This window comes from Sminthopsis crassicaudata, chromosome 4 (genome assembly GCF_048593235.1).
Source record: "Sminthopsis crassicaudata isolate SCR6 chromosome 4, ASM4859323v1, whole genome shotgun sequence".
In the NCBI taxonomy this organism is placed as follows: domain Eukaryota; kingdom Metazoa; phylum Chordata; class Mammalia; order Dasyuromorphia; family Dasyuridae; genus Sminthopsis; species Sminthopsis crassicaudata.
In genome coordinates, this window is record NC_133620.1 from 387,359,669 (window position 1) to 387,373,920 (window position 14,252).

Here is a 14,252-nt window from a genome sequence, read left to right on the forward strand (position 1 = left end):
GAAAACTTTATCCAGGTAACAAAGCTCAGTGACATCTTCAGCCTACAAGTCCAATTTTTCCAAATTAAGCATGTCTACTTTTATAACTCTTGAACGTCTTTCCTTCTCTCCAGTTACATAGATGTTTCTCCCTTTGCAAGCTCTCACCATCATCATGTGTCTGGTATTTTTATTGGTGGGGGTGGGGGTGATGAGGCAATTGAAGTTAAGAGACACAACTTAAGTGTTAAGTGTCTGAGACCGCATTTGAACTCAGGTCCTACTAACATCAAAGCCAATGCTCTATTCACTATGCTATCTATCTGCCCCCCCGCCCCCATCATCTCTTACCTGGACTATTGCAAAAGTTTTTTGGTTGAGTCAAATTTAATCTCAACAAACATTTTGCAAGGCTCTCTTAGTGAAAGTGTACTAAGTGGCTTAAAATTGTCCAGGGGAAAATGTATCTTCTTTAAAGAAATAGAAACAAAGTAATAGCAAAAGAGGGAACAAGCATTTATTAGGCACCTATTATGTGTCAGGTACTGTGCTAACTGTTTTTTTTTGTATATTATCTCATTTAATCCTCATAACAAACTTGGATTGTAGCTATTGTTATTATCCCCATTTTACAGATGAGGAAACTGAAGTGAATAGAAGCTAAATTACTTGTCTAAGGTCATGTAACTAGTAGCTGTTTGCAGTCAAATTTGAACTGAGGTCCCCCTGACTCCTCTATCCACTGTATCACCTACCCATCATTAGACATAATTGGGTCTAATTTAGGAGACTGGTGAAGTCAGACTGGATTTGATTCTTAAAACATAATAAAATATTTAATTTTCCATTTCCAAATGATGCTACTTTTCTCCAATTATCAATTAAAGGCTAAGAAACATTGATTTCACATATTTAGGTTTATGCTGGAATAATCAATCCATAAATTTGACTAAATGTAAGTTTGTATAAGAAAATATACTAGGTGACCTCAAATAGAATTTTTTTCTTCTTTTTAAAAATTTTTATTTAACATTTTATTTTCCCAAATTACATGCAACAACAATTTTGATTTATTTTTCAAAACCAACAATATATCCCTGAGAAGCAATTACTATTGTATTATGATATTTCCAAATATCAAATTCAAGAGAATTGGAGCTCACTGAGGTCCCCAACTCCCCTCTATCACAACAGCTTTATGCCTTTTACTTTCTTCAGGGATTTTTACATTTTTTGTCTCATTCTTCAGTAGAATACTCCATGATTTCAATGAAGATTTCTTAATATTTTGTGTTAGTTCTTTTGGCTATAACAAATTCACATCATTTATCCTAACTGGAATGCTTAAAACTGCCCTTCCCTTTTTTTGTAAATAAAATAATAACTTTGATGCCCACACTGATAAAAAAATTTTGAGTGCCAAAATTCTTTTTTTCTCTCTCTGTCTCCTTCCTCCTTCATTGAGAAGACAAGAATTTGATATGGTTTATACACATGTAGTCATGTAAAACATTTCCATGTTAGTCATATTGTAAAAGAAAAAAACAAACCAAAAAAAATCCAGCAGAAAAAATAAATTAGTTTTTTAAAAAATATGTTGTGATCTGCATTCAGACTCCATTAGTTCTTTCTTTAGAAATGGACACCATTTTTCATCATAATTCTTTTGGAATTGTCTTGAATCTTTGTATTACTGAAAATAGCTAAGTTGATCATTGTACAATATTGATATTACCAAAGAGATAAAAAAGGGGAAAGGACCTACATATACAACAATATTTGTATATTTAATAGCAGCTCTTATATTTATACTTAATATTTATATTTAATAGCAGCTCTTTTTGTAGTGGCAAAGAAATGGAAATTGTGGGAATGTCCATCAATAGGGGAATGACTAGACAATTTGTGGCAAATGAATGTAATGAAATACTATGTGCTGTAATAAATGAAGAGCTGATTGATTTCAGAAAAACCTGGAAAGATTTACATAAACTAATACTAAGTGATGAGAGCAGAACCAGAAGAACACTCTACATAGTAATAACAACACTGCTCGAGAATCAACTATGATTAACTTTAACCTTTTCAGCAATACAGTGATCAATTCTAAAAAACTTATAGGGGCAAATGCTATCCATATTCAGAGGAAGAACTATGGAGTATGAATGCAGATTCAAGCACACTACTTTGACTTTTTTCACAGTTTTTCCTTTTTCTTCTATTTCTTCTTTCACAACATCACTAATATGGAAACATATTTGACATAATTGCATATGTGTAATCTGTATCAGATTACTTGCCATCTTGAAGTGGGAAGGGTAGGGAGGTAGGAAGGAAAAATTCAGCACTCAAAATCTTATAAAAATGAATCTAAAATGAAATGATTGAGGCCAGTCCCAATGATCTTGTGATGAAGAAAGCAAACTACACCCAGAGAGAGGAGTATGGGAACTGAGTGTGGATCACAACATAGCATTCTCACTCTTTTTGTTGTTGTTGTTTGCATTTAGTTTTCTTTTTCATTTTTTTTTCCTTTTTGATCTGACTTTTCTTGTGCAGCAAGATTATTGTATAAATACATATATTGAAATTAACATATATATTAACATATTTAACATAAAAATGGACATTGAATATTAGCTTTACATATAATTAGAAAAAATAAAAGTGTTTAAATAAAGTGACCACTAACATTTTTTTAGAGACAGCAACAACAAAAAGAGCTACTATAAATATTTTTGTACATAAAGATCTATTTCCTTTTTGGTTTTGTTTTTTATTGCTTTGGGATACAGATGTAGTAATGGTTTCATATATGAGACTCAAGAGAAGCATAAAAAGGTGAACAGCAAGGAGAAATCTTAATATAAGGTTGGTACATAGTAAAATTATATTTATAACTCCTCAAAAATTTCTCATTATTAGGGCAGTTAGAAGGAGTATACATAAAGAGAGGACATGGGAATAAGTTGAATACAATGGAATGATAACTAGAAAAAAATAAAGGATGAGAAAAAATGCACTGGAAGAATGGGAAAATGCACTAGAATGGGACAAATTATCTGACACAGAGAGCCCTGAAAGAGCTTTTTCAGTGGAGGGAGGAAGACGGGAGTATAGCATATACCATAGTATATATATATAGATATATCTATATCTATATCTATATATACTATATAGGATATAGATGATTTTATAGCTCTTTAGGCATTGTTCTAACTGTTCTAATATATTTATCTATATCTATATCTATATATAGTATATATCATAGGATATAGATGATTTTATAGCTCTTTAGGCATTGTTCTAACTGTTCTAACTGTGATCAGTTCACAACTAGTAATAATACATTAGCATCTTGGTTTCCTGCATCCTCTCCAACATATGTCATTTTTCTTTTCTGTCATCTTAACCAATCTGATAGGTGCAGCCTGGTGGTATCTCAGAGTTAATTTAATTTACATTTCTCTAATTAGCAGTGATTTAATTTTTTTTCATATAATCATAGATAATATTGTTTAAAACTGCCTGTTCATGTCAATAGCTCTTATTTTAGAAAATTGACTCAATTTTCTATATATTTGTGATGAGGCCTTTATCAGAGAAACTTGTTATAAACATTTTTTTCAGTCATTATTTTATATTTCTTCCTATCCTATTTTCTTCAATTTTTTTCTACTGCTCTCTCCTTTCACTTTGTCTATCCTCAAATGTTTTGTCTCTGACTACCACATTCCCCAGTTGCCCTCCATTCTCTTATCTCCTCCTCCTGTATAGTTAAAAAAAAATCCCTATACCCAACTGAACATATATTTATTCCTTCTTCAAGCCAATTCCAATGAGAGTAAGATTCAAGAACTCCTCCCACTTTCCACATTTTTCACCCTCCACTATAATAGCCTCTTTCAGGCTTCTTCTATGGTAGATAATTTGTTCTCCTTTCCCATTCTAGTTCTCTCTTATCCATTCTCCTGGTGCATTTCTCTTTCTCTCCCCTTAATTTGTTTTTTTTCCTGGCTATCATTCTATGGTTTCAACTAACATCCATATCCTCTCTATATATATACTCCTTCTCACTGCCCTAATAAGGAGAAAGTTTTTTAGGAGTTACAAGTATTATGTTCCTATTTAGGAATATAAACAATTTAACTTTTTGTGTTCCTTAAGATTTCTCATTCCTGTTTACATTTTTTGTGCTTCTCAAAAGTCAAGTTTTCTATTTAACTCTGGTCTTTTCATCAGGAATACTTCAAAGTCCTCTATTTCATTAAATATCCATTTTCCCCTGAAGGATTGTACTCAGCTTTATTGGGTAGATAATTGATTGTAATCTTGATTGTAATCTGAGTGCCTTTTGCTGCCAGAATATATTTTAAGCCTTCTGATCTTTTAATGCAGAAGCTGCTAAATCTTGTATTATTCTGAATGTAATTCTATGATATTTCCCCTGGTTATTTGAAATATTTTCTGTTTAAACTGGGTCTTTGGAATTTGGCTATTATATTCTGAAGAGTTTCCATTTGGGTACCTCTTTCACTAGATTATCAGTGAATTCTCTTAATTTCTACTTTACCTTCTTGACTTAGGATATCAGAGCCATTTTCCTCAATCATTTCTTGAAAGATGATCTCTATGCTTTTTTATTATAGATTTCAGGTAGTAAGTCCAATAATTCTTTTTTTTTTTTCCTGAGACAATTGGGGCTAAGTGACTTGCCCCGGGTCACACAGCTAGGAAGTGTTAAGTGTCTGAGACCAGATTTGAACTCAGTCCTCCTGACTTCAGGGCTGGGGCTCTATCCACTGTTCCACCTAGCTGCCCCAATCCAATAATTCTTAAATTATCTCTCCTGTATCTATTTTCCATGTCATGTATTTTTCCAATGAAATATTTCATACTTTCTTCTATTTTATTTTCATTCTTTTGATTTTGTTTGTTTCCTGATGTCTCATGGAATGATTAGCTTCCACTTAATCACCTCTAATTTTTAAGGAATTATCTTCTTCAGTGAACTTTTGTACCTCCTTTTCCATTTACCCAATACTACTTTTTATGTAGTTCTTTTCATCAGTGGATTTTTATGCTTCTTTTACCATTTGGTTGATTTTTTTAAATGGTTAATTTCTTCAGCTTTATTTTTGTTTCTCTTTTATCAAGCTGTTGACTCCTTTTTCATGTTTTTCTTGTATCATTTTAATTTCTTTCCCCAATTTTCCTCTCCATCTCTTATTTGATCCTTAAAATCATTTTTAAGACCAATTCACATTTTATTTTGAGGTTTCAGATGTAGAAGTTTTGACTTTGTTGCCTTCTTTTGAGTTTGTGTTTTGATCTTCCTTGTTATCATAGAAACTTTTTTTTTGCTCATTTTCCCAATCAATTTCTTGATTTTTATTTCTATGTTAGAGTGGGGCTCTGTTTCTGGGAGGAAAGGGGCACTGTCCCAAGACTTTTATTACTTCAGCTTTCAGAGCAAGCTCTGGGGGCTAGAAGTTTTGACTTCTTCAAAGATGGTGTGATCTAAGAAAAGATGTGGCTACTGCTCTCCTAAACTGTGCTCTAATCTGTGAGTATACAAGATTACTTTTCCACCCTAAAACTGTGACCAGAACATCCATTCCCCTGTGGCTGCAAGCTATGGTGTCTGGAACTACAACCCAGAATTGCAATCTGGATCCAAATATAGGAAATAGAACATAGTCTTTCCCCCAATGCTAACAAAGGGACCCCTGTAATCTTTTTCTGACAAGTTGCCCAACCCTTCACCAACTGTGGGCTGAGACTCTGCAAGCCACTATTGCTACCACTGATTCAAACACTCGGCAGCCTGCTATTGGTTTGCTGGGGCCCAGTCTATATTGATATAGCCTGCACTGGAGTATATTTCACTCTCGCCTCAGTGCAACAGATATTTTCTGCTAATATTCTAGGTTCTCTAGGGTTAGAAAATTGTTTGTAAACAATATAAAATACCTGAATATACCTGTTAAGACAAACCCAGGAACTATATGAACCCAATTACAAAACACTTTTCATACAAATATCTAAACAACTGGAAAAACATCAATGGCCCTGGTATGTCTAATAATCTCAGGTCAATTGGCAAAACTACTGGCTGAGTGTGTTCTAACTTTTCAAGTACCTTAAAGTGGGCTTTTGGTATTTGGAAGAAAAAGAAAAACTTCTATGGTCAAGCATAGATAGTTAACAATCAGTTGTTTTATTTTTCAGATGAGTATATCTGTATACAATAAATGCTACACAAGGCAAGAAGACCCCACACAAATCTGTATGTGGTATTTTTTGCTTCATCAGCTATATAAAGTATTTTGCAGTGAGGCAAAAGTCCAAGCCAAATTGTTTTACTCTGTAAAGTATACACTGAGAACCAGAATCCCGGGAAATATTTAAAATACACCGTCTGAGACAAAAGGAATGTGTTGTGCATAGTTGGAGGGTCACGAAACAAAGTTGCTCCAAAAAACATAATCCTAACTAGAAGTTCTCTCTTAACAATGATGTTCCACAAATTTGGATTTCATAACCAGGTCCAGGGCACCAGCTGCTGACTATGCTGCTAGACACAGAGGCTGGAATTCATTTGGGGCTTCTACTTTCTATTGCACTAAAGCTTGGAGAAAATTCCAGTCCCAGATGTCTCTCTGAACCTTTTGTACAGAACACAGAAAAAAAGTCCAAATACTGCTGCTTCCACCAACTATGTAAATCCAGGCAAATCAATGTCTAATCTTAGTTTACTCTACTTTTAAAAAATGAGGTAAAATGAGACAGCTAGATGATGCAGAGGATAGAAAACTGGACAATGCCCAAATTCAAATCTAGTCTCAAATGCTCATTAGCTGTGTGGCCCAGGCAAGCTGCCTGCCTCAGTTTCTTCATTTATAAATGGGGAGAATAATAGCACCTATTTCCTAGGATTGTTGTGAAGACAAAATGAGATAATATTTAAGTGTTTTGCAAACCTTAAAGCACTATGCAAATGATATCAGTTATTTGTCCTACCTACTTCACAGAATAGGTGAACATGACTTGCACTTTATCATTTTGCTCATGGTATTCCCTATTCCTAGAATATTGTTCCTCTTCATGTTTGCCTATTGACATACACCCCCATCTATTCCTTTCTTGAACCCACACAGTAATTCACTTTGCATGTCATATCTTTGTATCTTCTTTTGTACCTACCACAATATTTTTCTTGTATTAAGCATTTAATTAATATTTATTGAATTAAAATGAACAAGGCATAATACTCTTCTATCTACCTTTCCTTCTCCTGTAGGATTCTTGTTGATATCTTATCTTCAAAATGATTTGACAGTGAATGAATACCAATCAAACATGATGTGTTATCAATTATCTATTCCTCTCATTATATGACTGGATCATTTCCTTTCAGCTTCTACAGTATAATTCTTTTTAAAAATTAATTTTGTTGTTCAATTAGCATGTATCTTTGTCTCCTATCTCCTCACACTGAGTTAAAAAAAAAAAGAAAAATGAAACTTTTACAACAAATATACATTAAAGTGAAACAGATTCTTGCATTGTATAAAAAAAATATGACTGGATTCTGAATCTTAAGTGCATCCTCCATTTGTCAAAAGGTAAATAATATCCACATCATGGTTCTCATGCTAATTATTAAATTGCTTAGAGTTCTTAAATCCTTTAAAGCTATTTGTCTTTACAATGTTATTATTGCATAAATTGTCCTGCTTTTGCTTACACCCTATGCATCAGTTCATTCAAATCTTCATAGGTTTCTCTGATACCATCCATTTCCTCATTTCTTATAACTCCATAGCATTCCATTCCACTAAAATGAACTACTATTTTTCAAGATTTTCCAAATGATAGGCACTCCTTAATATTAGAAAGTATTTTATACCTCCTATAGTTCTTTTAAAAGGACTTTCTTATCATTTTCTGCTAGTTTTCTTGGCAAATTACAAAAATGCTAATAATTTATTTGCATTTATCTTATATCTTATAATGAATTTATTGTTCAAATTAAATTTAGTTGATTCTCTAAGTTTTCCTAAGTAAACTATCCAATGATTTGCAAAAACCAATAATCTTGTGTCCTTTCCCCTTTTTCCTTCTTATTACTATAGCCAGAATTTCTAACACTATATCAATCAAATAATAGAGATAATGGTCATTCCTATCTTATTCCTGATCTTATAGGGAAGGCCTCAACTTTAACCCCATTACATATATTTCCGGTTCTTAGTTTTAAATTAAATACAGCTTGTCATATTAAAGAAAGATTCATGTATTTTTAAATTTTTAGCAATTTAATAGAAATTGGCATATTTGGGTAAAAATTACATTTATTGATATAATCACATACTTTTTTTTATTATTATAGCATAGCTTAGAATTTTCACATTATTGAACCAACTCTGCATTACTGGTATAAATCCAACCTGATAATAGCATATAATCTTTGTAACACATTGCTATAGTGTCTTTGCTAATACTTTACCTTTTTTTTTTTTTTTTTTTTTTTTTTTTTTTTTTTGCATCAGTAGTCTATAATTTACATTCTTTTGGTTCTTCCTGGTTTAAGTTTCAAGAACATATTTATATCAGAGAAGGAATTTAGAAGTACCTCTTTTTTCCTCTTTTTTTATAAACAGTTTATATAATACTGAAATTAATTGTGCTTTCAATGTTTAATCTGTTCAATCACATGCAACTCTTCCTGACTTTTTCTGGGGTTTTCTTCACAAAAATAATAGACTGGTTTCCCATTTTCTTCTTCAGCTTATTTTATGGATAAGGAAGTGAGGCAAATAAGGTTAAAGTGACTTGCCCAGAGTTTCACAACTAGCAAATGTTTGGGACTAGATTTGAACTCAAGAAAACAGATCTTTCTGACTTCAGGCCCAGTATTCTATCTGCTGTTCCACCCACCTGCACTACACCACTGCTTTTAAGATCATTAGAACATAACAAAAGCCCTTTGTTTATTTTGGATCCCTTTATACCTTTGATAAAATTAGAGTTTGGGGAGCTCACTCATATCAGTTTCCTCTATTAGAATATAAACATTTCATTCTTATATAGTCCTATTTGCTCATTTGAATTTATTTTATTTGGGAACAGCGAGGTAGTGCAACGAATGGAGTACTGAGCTTGGAATCAGGAAGATTCATCTTCCCTAGTTCGGAATTGTCCTCAGACACTTAATAATTTACTTAACTCTGTTTTCTCTTTTCCTCATTTGTAACAATGAACTAAAGAAGAAAATGGCAAAGCAATCTACTATCTAAAAATTTCCACTGACTCCTGTGTTTGTATTTTAAAATCTCTATACAGTTCTGGTCTTTTCATCAAGCATGCTTGGAATTCCTTTATTTCATCTGCAATTTTTTTTTAATCCTGTAGAATTATACTCATTTTTGCTGGGTAAAATATTCTTGATTGTACACCTCTATCTTTTACTTTTGGGAACATTATATTTCAAGCTTTCCATCCCTTATTTGTTATAGCTGATAAATCTTGACAATGACCCCTTCGTATCTGAATTCTTTCTTTTTGAATATTTATAATATTATCTTTGTTTTGGAAGCTTCTGTATTTTGGTTATGACATTCTTAGACATTCTAATTTGCAAGGTTTTTATCATGACGTGACTGGTAAATTTTTTCTATTTTCATTTTGCTCATTGATTCCAATAGGTTGTGTAATCTTTCACGATTTCTCGAAGTATGGTATATGGGCTCTCTTTTTGGGGTCATGACTTTCAAATAATCCAGTGATTTTACAATTATCTCTCCTTGATCTCTTTTCTGTTAGTTATGTTTTATATAAGATAGCTTATAATTTCTTTTTCTTTTAAGTTTTTTTTTTTAACTTTGTTTTAGTATTTCTTTTTGTCTCATGGAGCCATTAATTTCTATTTGGTTCATTTTTAGAGAAGGAAAGCTGGTTTTTTGGGTATTTTTTTGTATCTTTGGTATTAAGCTATTAATCCTCTTTCTAAGACATATATGTATATGTATATATGTATATATAAACACACACATACACATTTAAAATCTTGCTTCATTTCTTCCAAGAATCCCAGTTGACCTTATGGCCAAGGTGTGTTCTTCTTTGAGGCATTGTTTATAGGTATTTTGGAGATAATTCTTCTGAGTTTGAGTCTTGGATATTCTGCTATCATAATAGCTCTTCATCATAAGATTCTCAGTCTCTCTCTCTTTTTTCTTTCTCTCTCTCCTTTCTTTCTCTCTCTTCCCCTTTTCTCTCTCTCCTTCTTTCTTTCTCTTCCCCTTTTCTCTCTCTCTTTCTTTGTCTCTCTAATTATTCAAACTTTAATTCCTAAAATGGAGCTTTGTATTAGATCTAGATTCTGTACAATTTTGGAAGGAATATCAGGAGCTTGTTAAGTCCTGTTTTGTATCCTTGGTAATTGCGCTACTATTTTTTTTAAGACATTTAGTGCTGTGTTCTCCAAAGATCACAGGAGCAGCTTAGGTTGGAGATGTGCAAATTTTCAGTGATACCTAAGTGTTCTGATGCAACATGAAGTATAACTACTCTTTTGATCTGAGCTTTTTTGAGCTATCGATGCAGGCTAGCTCTTATTTCTACTCCATTGCAATCAGGCCCAATCTTTACTGGATCTATAGTCACTTCTTACTTTGGAACACAGATTAACCCTGTGCTTAGCTACAGATCCATTCCTAAGGCCATGCTAGATCCATAGTACAGCTCTTAGATCAAGACAGACACAGCAGCTATCTGACTTCTGTTCCTGCTTCCTGGGATGATAAAAAATTGATTCACTATGTTTTCTCCTTGGATTTCTTCACTACTCAATCTGGTGCTCTTTAAATATTAGAAATCCTTGCTTTAAGACAACGTTTTCCTGTACCAAGCTCAATGCATTTTAAAAAATTAACAAACAATAGATATCATGGATAGAACTTGGATTCTGTACATTGTTGGGTCTGCTATCTGATGTAGTTTCTAGGTTCTTTTGGTATTTCATTTTCTTTGGTCTGTTTTAATATCCTCAAAAGTCTTTTGTCTATTTCCTAGTTTTCACCATTATCACCTTATTCAAATAGGTTAGGTTGAATTTATTTCAGTCTCACATAATGCCTTCTCATGTCTTAGTTTTTCTTCCAAATTTGTATTGATTTCATTTAATATTTTAACAAATAGTCTGACACCACACAGAACTGGTGATTAAGAAATCACTTACATCAGCAAAACCAGTTATTTCCTATCAAAATATAATCAGGCTCATTTTTTTGGTAATATGATTTGGTAATCAGCATTGCAATATTGCCACCAATATTGTTAATAAGCTATCATTATTTCATAATAACTTTTAAAAATATTTATCACAAGTAATGCAATCTTAGAAATTTACTACATGTTGCTTCTTCTTGCCTTTAGAGGCATGCTAAACTAGTTCTATTTATTTCTTCATTTGGCTCTTCAGGTATAATCTGTGAGCTATTTTTCTTTTAGCTGCAACTTCCTTTTAACTTCTGATTTCATTTACAGCAAGAACATTAAGATTGATGTTTCCATTCTTTTCATGAATATGTCCACTCGTTAGTCAGAGGATGAGAATCTTACATTTAGCATATCAACAAGGAAGTTAATGTTTATGAAGGGTGAATCTTATCACCCTTTGTCCTCTTTTCTCCCATTCTTCTATTGACATTACAGAAACAGAAGAGTCACACTGAACCAAAGGCCATTTCTAACTTTTTTTCCTGAATTACCATAAACAATCATCATCTAATGGCTAATAACTGCCAATTAGTAATGATCTTCTTGATACTTATCTAGACTGATTTTCAAAAAGTAGACATAGTCTGTTTACAGAGCTTTTGCTCCATTGGTACAAGTTTTAATAATCCTCATAATATGAGGTATTGATAATGGACTAATTAAAATGTGACCTTTTTCAGTTTGATTTTTTTTTTGCCTCAACGAAGGGAGAGAAGAAAAAACTGTCATTCACATATTGTTGTATATATTTATAGATCATAAAATTAATTTCTCAGCCATCCTTTCTTTTCCAGGAAAAAATTTCCCCTGTTAATTCTGAACTCTCCATTTTGTGAAGGGCCCAAGCCAAGCTCCCTTCATTTTTTTTCTCAACTTTTAAATCAGCCCTCTATTGCTATCTCAGAACTGAATTTGCTTTACCACATAAGGCCTTCTCACTCTGTAACATCCTATTATTTGTGTCCTACTCACTTTGGAATGTCCCTCTCCAGGAGCCACCTCCCTTCTTTCATTGATTGAATCGCTTCTGGAACTCAGGCCAGCCTGCCTTCATTCCTTCCAAGCTTTGTTCTTGATTTTCTGGACTTCAAAATCATGCCTTCCCATCACATTTCATTTCCCATCTTTCTGTACCCACCCCCTCCAACATTTCAGTTTCTTTTAAAAAGGTAAGTTTTTTTGAGTGCATGGACTGTCTTTCTTTTTATTTGCACTTGATTTCCCAGTGCTTAGCACAGTAACTGCATATAGTAAGCACTTGTTTCCTTTCTTTCTTGTCATAACCATCACTCTTCAACCTTCAGTAAAATCATTGACCTACACATTTACTCTTATAAGTGTGTACCTAGATTTAGGAAGACGAGTTCAAACATAGCCTCAGATACTTACTAGCTGTGTGTTTTTGGGCAACTCATTTCAACTGTCTCATTTTCCACATCTACAACATAAGAGATTGTTGTGACGATAAAATGAGGTACTATCTGTAAAGCATTTTGCAACCCCTAAATCACTATATAAATGCTAGCTATTATTATCCCTGTTTTTACTTTGGTCTATTTGCTTTTTCCATATTTTATCCATTATATACTTATCTATTTTTATCCTCCTATGAAATTATAAACTACTTTAAGACTAGGGCTCAGTTTATAAAACACACACCAAATGCCTTGTCCAGTACCATACATTCTGATAATACTTTTTAAGTACCATTTTAAGAAATTCCTAACCTCTGAAGAAACACACAAATGTATTCTGTCAAATAGCAGAACTTGGACAATTAAAATTATTAGGCAAATCGAACCATAGAATGCCCATCTTATGACTGATCAAAGGCAGTCCCACTTTGCTCATCAGATTTTATTGTATTAGAGTATAGCTATAGACATGGAATTCAATAAGCACATCCAGTCAGACAGGAAAGACTTAATTCACTTTCAAGGTTATTTCCCCTATTCTGTATTCTGTATTATGTTGGAATAATACATGAAATGATTTGCTTAATGCAATTTCAGATTAAAGCCCTATTGACATAAATCACTGACACTCTGAGGCATGATTTGGTAGCTCAGAACAATGAATAGCTTGAATAAAAAAATAATAACATTCCATATTGTTAATAAGCCAGAATGAGAAAATGACAGGACAAAAGGCACAGTGTGTTCATGCCTTCCTAGATAATAACCTCAAAAAAATTTTTCAAGATGGCAATTGATGAAAATGATATTTTCTTTTAAATGAAATTTTAAGATAACTGGCTGTCTCTTACATATTGATGTCACAGGGCAGGAACTTTTTTACTTGAAAATCAAATCATCTATAAGTTAAGGTATGAAAAGTAGTTGAAATACAAAAGGTTGCAATCTAGAAACTGCAACTTGAGTTTATGTTATGTGATATTAACTTATAGTTTGAGCTCTTTGAAGGTGAAATCATCTGGCAGAAAGGCAAACACATCTGAGTGTAGTTTGGAGGGAATAAATGGGGAATTATAGGGGAAATGTGCCCCTGGAAGAGATGTCAGCAACTTCCATATGTTCTAACTTTTTGATTTATTGAAGTAGGTTGGTTATCATTTCACCAACTACACTATAAATTTTATTCATTAAACTTGATGTCTGACGAAGGCCCATTAATAAAGTCTACCATGAGACAACATGATACAGTAGGAAGAACAGCAACTCTGGATATACCTCTGGTATTTAATATTAAGTCACCTCTGGGACTTGGGTCCTATCAATGAACATCCTTGGCCTTTCATGTCCTCCTGTATAAGATAAAGAAACTAGACTAGATAAACTCTAATGTCCTTTCCAGTTTTTAAATCTCTGAATCCAATTGTACCTCTCATATGCATTTTGTTCAATTAATTCACTCAACTTATCCCTGACAAATCCTAGCATTTCTACTGGGGTATTACCTGATTTGGATTTACCTGCTTTTCTGCTTTCTGTGAAAACTGTGCCAGGCACAATATAATAAATTTGAAC

The 14,252-nt window shown here is 32.9% G+C and overlaps 1 protein-coding gene across 1 annotated transcript in view; it reads right to left on the reverse strand.

Annotated features, from left to right (window-relative positions):
• The window catches only part of NID1 (nidogen 1), a 108,093-nt gene that overhangs the window by 54,513 nt on the left and 39,328 nt on the right, over positions 1-14,252 (reverse strand). The window lies entirely within an intron of this gene.